Genomic DNA, 7957 nt, shown 5'->3' with positions numbered 1-7957 from the left:
TTTTCCTCCAGCTCTGTCCGGGACCCTCTGTTGTGATCCCTGTCAGAGCAGAAAGACAGTAGACTTTTACTGCAGATTCAGGGGTATCAGAAAGGGAGGCTTACATTACAGCATGATTCAATAGATAGTTTAAATTCAAATATTAGGCTTTTCTTCTCTTGTGTCTCTTAGTTGTTTCTGTCCAAGAATGCTTTAGCTTCTCACCTTATTGAAAGACCTTCTCTCTCTTCTCAGTTTCCTTGCGCTCAAATTCTTAATAAATACCAGTTATCTGGTTTTGTTTTCTCCTTCTGAATCCCCAGTTATCCTCAAGTGAGTTAGGAAGGCTCTTTCCTAAGGAAAGACATTTGGTTCCCCAAGGGGCATTTTGACAACAACTAATAAAATAATATTTTTCTTCCTGCTACACAAGTGTTTCATAACGAACTCCTTTTCAAGAGCCTGGGCAAGGTAACCAAGGAAGAAAGCAAAGCCCATCATACAGAGTTCCTCCTTGGCATTCCCTCTTTTAGAATGGCTTTATTGAGATATAATTCACATACCATATAATTCATTCATATAAAGTGTACAATTCAATGATTTTTAGTATATTCACAGTTGTGCATCCATCACCTCAATCAATTTTTGAACATTTTAATTACCCCAGAAGGGGACCTCATACCTTAGCTGTCACCCTCCAATCTCCCCATTCTTTCCTTCCCCCCTCAGCCCTAGGTAACCACTAATCTACTTTCTGTCTCTATAGATTTGCCTATTCTGGACATTTCATAGAAATAGAATCATTTTATGTGAGGTCCACCAGCTTCATTCACTTAGCATACTCTTTTCAAGGTTCATCCATTTGTAGCATGTATCAGTACTTCTTCTTATTGCTGAATAAAATTTCATTGTATGGGTATACCATATTTTGTTTCTCCATTAATTAGTTGATAAAAATTTGGGTTGTTACTACTTTTTGTCTATTATGAATAACGTTATTATATATAATGAACATTCAAGTAAAGTTTTTTGTGGACATGTGTTTTCATTTCTCTTGGGAATCTTACCTTCTTTTTTCAGGATTTTTAGCTTTTGTTCATTTATCTGTTGTAGCTTTACATACAATGATATTCTGCAATACCCTTATGACTCTTTCTTCCACATTGACACAATCTTGGTTAAAAGGTAAGTGTGAGTAGTAGCAAGAAAAAAGTTTCTGAGTTCTTAAAAAATAAAATAACAGTAAAGAAAGAGAATAAAAAGATTTTTTTAATCCTGATAATCCTACCCCTATAACTAAATATCTTTTCTGCATCTTCCTTCCAGTCTTTACCCTATACATATATATGTTATCGGAGCCCTGGTGGCACAGTGGTTAAGAGCTCAGCTGCTACCCAGAAGGCCAGCAGTTCAAATCCACCAGCTGCTCCTTGGAAACCCTATAGGGTAGTTCTACTCTGTCCTATAGGGTCGCTAAGAACTGGAATTGACTTGATGGCAACGGGTTATATATATGTTATAAACAGTTGAATTTATATATCATCTTATATGATACTTTTATTATGTATAAGGTTTTTATAGCATCATTGAGTAACCATCTGTACTCTGATTAATGTAAAACTGAGAGATTTACTGAAAAAAATAGAATCAGCATGAGCAGGGGATAGACTGAAATCCATGCAGTGGAATCCAGTAATCCAAAATGGCAACTGAGCAGGACGTTTTATAAGAGGGGAACAAAGGATATGAAGCACATTACTTGATTGGTGTTTAAAAACTTAGATTATCGAAAGACATTACTTGATTGATAATTACAGGCTTAGATCATCAATTGGTAGTAGATCATTATAAGGCAGGACTTCTGGTGGTGGGAGTTCATAAGACAGGGCTTCCTATTATGCAACTTGTGAGGTGATTGGCTTAAAAAGATATACATATCATTCTTAAATTGGTTACAGTGTAGTATTACAAGGGTATGTGATGGAGTGGGCCACAGTGTAGTTACGTCTTGATTACTGAACAATCTTCTCTTAGAAACAGCATGGAAGATGGCTGCCACTAGGGTGAAAATGGAATGAGCAAACAAGGAATTGCAGCCAATCCTCAAACTGGCTATTTCAGATCTTATCAGGTACCTCAATTTTTTAAAAAATTTCCTTACACATTCCCTCCTTTTGATCAAGGATTTAAAGAGAAATTCTTTGATCAGTTCACTGACTGTTATTCTGAAAGAAGGCTTTCTTCTGCATGGACTTTGAGCATATGTTTATTCTGGATAACTGTCTGCTTAATAAGTATTTAAGACCTGCTATGTATGTGAAAAGGTGTTATTATTGTTAGGTACCATCGAGTCAGCTCCAACTCATAGTGACTTCATGCACAACAGAACGAACCCCTGCCTGGTTCTTCTTTCAAGACAGATTTGTTTGCTCTTCTGGCAGTCTATGGCACATTAAATATTCTTTGCCAACACCCTAATACAAAGGCATCAACTCTTCTTTGATATTCCTTATTCACCATCCAACTGTCACATGCATATGAGGAAACTGAAAAGATTATAGTCTGGGTCAAGTGCACCCTAATCCTCGATGTAAGATCCCTGCTTTTTAACATTTTAAAAAGGTCTTTTGCAGCAGATTTGTCCGAATGCAACATGTAGTTTGATTTCTTGACTGTCACTTCCAGGGGCATTGACTGAGGATTCCAAAAAAAAAAAGAAATCAAACTATGAAAAGCAGAAGAACTATTTGATGTTTTCCCCACACCATAGCTTTAGCTTCTTGCTTTTGTAGTTTTACTATTTGAGGGTTAATGCAGGGCAGGCCACATTAGAGGAATAACCTGACATCTGATGGCTTACTCAAGGAGTGGCCTTGGGTCTGTCTGAAATATAAGTACTGTCAATGTACATTATTCTTTTCATAGACATTAAATTGGCCTTTTGGGTAATGGCATTTGTTAAAAGTTTCATACAACATTTAAGAGTCCTTACAATTATTACAGTGATAATGAGTATTATTAATCGAGTTGACAATATAGGCTTAATCCATGATCCAAAGCCTGAAGGTAGCCAGCTGAAAATATCTAGAAAAGGGGAGTCTGAAGGTGGATATATATAGAGCCAAGTAGCCTTCTGGTGAATTAATTTAATATCTTGTTCCACCTCTCCCGAGATGTTAATCCAGGTGCAGCAAGAGGGGTTAGCTATAGTACAGATCCCTGCTTGCTGGGCTAACAGGAAATCTAAGGTAGTTTGATAATCCAGAACTACTTTGGCAAGTGAGTTCAGTGATTTTTCTAGAGCAGTCATAGCACTGGCAACATCATTTGCCATTCCTTCCACGGTTCTGGAGATGTTACAAATGACGTGTTCTAAATCTCCTACTCCATAGCAAGGGAAGAATAGCCTCAAAAAACTATAACCTAAATCAGGGAACTCATCTCTCCCTTGCTTATCTCTTGACCATTTTTCTTTCCTCCTTTCTAATGGTTTCAGGTGACCAGTCCAATGTAAACTGTCATCGTAAGAATGGATGATTAAAGGATTCCCCTATGGCCTACAGTACATTGGCCTGTCATATTCAAACCATCCAAACAGGATAAAGCCCAGGTATAGAAATCATTATTAGAATTTGAATTGGCAAAGGTGGGGTATCTCAATCCTCCACATAAAAATACATATCCATATGGGGCACATATTATGCTGGTCCTGGCATCTTTACCTGCAAGAGGGATGGTTTGATTCATCTGTTCAAGCCAATTCTCTGTCAAGGAGTTGTTGCAAATAGATGGTCATCCTAACCTTAGCCAATTCCACATTTGCACACAAAAATCCTTTTTCCTTGTAGACATGCTGTTAAATTTCCTGAAAAGGCCACATTCCAATATCTGGGAGGGGCATTAAATGAAATTAAGTGCTCATTTTTACAATTTGAAGAGGAGATGCAAGGTATTTTGGAACACTCTTTAACTCTAATCTGAGTCAGATTGAAACATGGGTCCTCCTCTCCGGAGGACACCACATTCTGACAAGTATGGCTCCCCTACAGGTGATGTTAAAATTGATGGTAGCAGGGGGAACAATGTTATACTTCAGTATGGGAGAGGATAATGGATTTGAGTTCTCATGTAGTTTTGGGTAAAGAATGACAGATCCAGCATTCAGTCAGATTTGTGGATCGTGCAACTGTCTGAGTGAGCTTAACAAAGGCATTGTCATGCCAAGAATTAACGGAAACTGTGATGAGCAGCAGTATGGGCAGAAAGTTTAAGAAGGGCTTCATAGTGGAGAAACAGCCCAAAAGAAATAAACAACGGCTACTAGCATACAAATAATAGTGATGACAAAATAAATTTCAGCAGTGAAAGACATAAAGGAAGGATAAAAAGCCTACTAACCAATAAAGAACAAATATAATTAGAATGCTAATGATCAAACAATACAATTTTACTCCAATATTCATGTGTCTTACTAAATTAATCTGTGATGGGCATCAATAGCAAGGGGTAAACAGAGTATAAATGGTAGTAACAATTATAAAAATGTGATTCGAATTTAAAACAAAAGAACTAATATGAATTCCAATCCCAGACAGGTCATAAGAAATATAACTATTCTCTAAAAGTGGTGTTATAAAAAGGGATTTGTGTTTTCAGGGGAAGAACAAATTAAAACAAGAAATAATACCCCACAGTTGGAGTCCAATGACAATAAAAAGAATGAGGATAATCGGAAAACAAATTCTTAGTACCTCTACATCTAAATGTTTTCATCCTAAAAGTTCAAGTTTATAATACAAAAAGCTTTTTTAAAAGCAATGGCAAGTTATAAATTCAAGTTAAGCAAAAATGACTATAATGGCCAAAAGGTTGCACTACAGTTGAGTTAGATCATTAAAACCATCAAAATACCAACAACTAAAAATTATGATCCCAGTGACTAAGAATAATTCAAAAAGAGTTAAAGCCCTCATTTAAACAACTTATTTCAAAGATAACAATTGGAATAGTATAATCACCAAAACTACCAGAATATAATTCTGCAATCATGCATAACAGCTAACAATACTAAGATACAAAAAATGATAAAGAAAAAGGTAAACAGTCCAACTTTTACTGCAGGCTGCATAGGTAGTTTCAGGTCATGTCTGGAGATCTTGGGAAAGCAGTCTACCCAGCTGTCATCTGCTTCTCTTCTTGGCAACATTTGAATTTTAATTTCAATCCTTTATGAGGCTAAGTAATCCATTCGAGAGACAGGGCTTTCTTCAGTTGAGATAAATGAATCCAAGTCTTAACTCCATGTAATTTAATAGCACAAGAATTAGTGAGAAGGACTAAATAAGGGACTTTCCACTGAGGTTCAAGAGAATCTTTTAATTGGTGTCTTTTCCAATAAACATGATCTCCAGGTTGAACATTAGGTAATTTAGATATTTTTTTGCTTTTGATTATCAAAAGCTTCTTTAACTTCTGTAAAGTATTCTTTAGAGTATTGGATCAAAGATTTACAATATTGAAACAAATCAGATTGAACTAAATTTGAATCAGGGCATGTTGCCCAGTAGGGGAAGGCTATTGACCATCTAGTGATAATTTCATGAGAAGTCAATTTGTGAGGTCAAAATAGATTAATTCTTAAATTTAAAAGAATCAGAGGCAGCACCTTAGTCCAAGGCAATTGTAAAGATTTGGAAAGTTTGGCTAGTTGAGTTTTTATTATACCATTAGTCCTTTCAACTAGACTAGAAGATTGAGGGTGATAAGGACAATGAAGTCTTTGAAAAATGGGGTAGGTTTTACATATTTCTTTAATTATTTGCCTGGTAAAATGGGTACCTCAGTCACTACAAAGGACCTTTGGGGCTCCAAGTGGGGATAATGTGCATCTGTCACAATATACAAAAATTTCCACAGTATACAAAAGCAGAAAATACAAAGAACCCCATATACCCATTACACAGCTCTGACAACCATTAACACGTTCTCATACTTTTTTATCTATTCCGTCTCCCTATGATAGACTATAAGAGCCAGCGATTTCTAACCATAGGAACATGTAAGCATTCTGGCAAAATGGGTTTTTTATTAGGCCCGATTCATAATCTAGTGGTTGGAGCCTGATGACTGCGGCCTGTTACCATTCTCTAATTTCCTCTGTGGGGGTTAATTGTTGGTGTTTAAAAAGTGATTCTGAAATTTCTTTTGGGTCAAATTTTGGTAGGCAACATTTTACAGGTGCCATATTTACAGGCATCCTAACTGTTTTATTATTATTATTATCTATTCTCTCTTTCTCATCCTGATTGTGAGTGGAATAATCATGGTCATGAATGAAGATGACATCTTTAGAGAGTGATTGGGAAGTGGCTTTTTCAGGTGCTGTGTCAGTTAAGTCATTTCCTCTGTTGGTGGAGCTCCATTGGGTCGGTGGGCCTGGATTTTAATTACAGCAATCTCAGAGGGGAGCAAAAAGTCTTCTAAGCGGTCTTCTACTAAAGGACCATTTTTAATTGGGGTCCCAGAAGAAGTTATGAACCACTTTTGCTTCCATCACCTGTGAAAATCATGAATAACTCCAGAAACATACCTACAGTCCGTAAAAATACTTACTGACCATCAAGAAGACAGTTTGCAAGCCTCCGTGAGTACAATTAGTTCAACTTACGGAGCTGAGGTGACTTTAGGAAGTGCACTACTTTCAGATCTTATCAAGTACCTCAATTAAAAAAATTCTCTTACACACTAGTTTTGCACAAACTTCATAATTAATGACTGAATTCAAGCAGGTAGATATAACAATTTTTCTAGAGAATTTAGGATACTGATAATTTTTTTTTCTTTATGAACAGCTCTATGGTAAACCTCTTCATTCATATACACTTTTCCTACTTTCACTTTTATTTATGAAAATTTCCTGAAGGTGATTAGCTGGGGCAAGAGATAAGTTTTTTATGACTACTAATTCATATTTCTGAATAGACTTTTAAAACGCTTTTTATTATGAAAATTTTCACAATATACAAAAGCAAAAAATAAAAAGATCCCCATATACCCATTACACAGCTCTAACAACCATCAACATGTTCTCATACTTTTTGATCTGTTCTCCCTCCCTATTATAGACTATAAGGGCCCAGATGATATGGTCTCTGGTTACCTCTCTAACCACTTTTATTCATCTGTTTGCAGAAACAAACCAAGAAAAAAGTACATATTTGTGATCAAACTGCATGTACAATTCTGTATATTGCATATTAAACTTAATATTGCACCAAAATAATTTTTGAGTTGTTAAAAAATAATCAGAACTCAAAGAAATTGAAACATAAGGTTTATACCAACTAGTCATTCTATATGCATGCAGGGAGATTATTTAGCCTCTAAAAACAAATGGCCCAAAGTAAACTACTTACAATTGTTAAAAATAAACCTTTGGATAAGCTAAAAAAGTATTTGATTGTTTCATAATTTAGTAAACAATTTGCAAATTATCAGAGCAAGAGTCTCCCATGCATAAGGAAAAACAAAAAAGAAGTGCTCCCGAGGATCAGAGACTCCACAGAAGTTTTTATTTATTTTTTCTTGGTGAATACAAGTTTCCATGGACCAAGTACTTAATGGTTACTAAGTTAACATTTAAGAGTAGCTGCTAAAAATTTGGCCCTCCACCTACCTGCAGCCATGAGACCTCTTGAAATTTATACTGAGGAAGCTCAGGGTCTTTTTCATTAAATCAGGAGTTAATGATATTGTTGCTGACTACCATTTTCTGAGGAGTCGGGTGGTGCATCAGGTAAGTGCTTGGCTGCTAACCTAGAGATCAGCAGTTTAAACTCACCCAGCTGAACCCACCCAACCACTCTGTGGGAGAAAAGGCCTAGTGATCTGCTCCCACAAAAGATCACAGCTTAGAAAACTCTTATGTTGCAGTTCTACTCGGTCATATAGGGTCATTATGAGTAGGAACTGACTCAAA

Source organism: Trichechus manatus, unplaced genomic scaffold, assembly GCF_000243295.1.
Source record: "Trichechus manatus latirostris isolate Lorelei unplaced genomic scaffold, TriManLat1.0 scaffold00170, whole genome shotgun sequence".
Taxonomy (NCBI): Eukaryota; Metazoa; Chordata; class Mammalia; order Sirenia; family Trichechidae; genus Trichechus; species Trichechus manatus.
The sequence above is the reverse complement of the archived record's forward strand: the minus strand, read 5'-3'. Positions refer to the sequence as shown.